Raw genomic sequence first — 361 nt, forward strand, 5'->3', positions numbered from 1 at the left:
AGCGCTAGAACAACAGATTATGCGATGGAAAGAGTTTTAGTTTATTAATCAATGATTTTCCACGCCGATAAAATAAACAAAAACTTCACTGCAACGACAAGCAATCCTTGCTGCAACTAAAAATGCTCAGAGTTTATCAAAATAATATACCTGAATACAATCACACCCGATGAATAACTAGTGTTCCGGTATCAAACAGACTGTTTTCATTTTTTCCTATTTTTTCCCAACTTTTATGAACGTAATCTAACTCTTTTACATCCGTGTAACGATAAATTTAATGATATCTATCAACATAATTTAACTTGTTTTTTATCACTGGTCACCGTTAAGAAGCTTATGGGAATAAACATCGTATCCT

The 361-nt window shown here is 32.4% G+C and overlaps 1 protein-coding gene across 1 annotated transcript in view; it reads right to left on the reverse strand.

The window, feature by feature from the left end:
* The window catches only part of LOC119594125 (frizzled-5-like), a 228,914-nt gene that overhangs the window by 3,267 nt on the left and 225,286 nt on the right, over window positions 1-361 (reverse strand). The gene's annotated exons all lie outside the window — the stretch shown is intronic.

Source organism: Penaeus monodon, chromosome 33, assembly GCF_015228065.2.
Source record: "Penaeus monodon isolate SGIC_2016 chromosome 33, NSTDA_Pmon_1, whole genome shotgun sequence".
NCBI lineage: Eukaryota > Metazoa > Arthropoda > Malacostraca > Decapoda > Penaeidae > Penaeus > Penaeus monodon.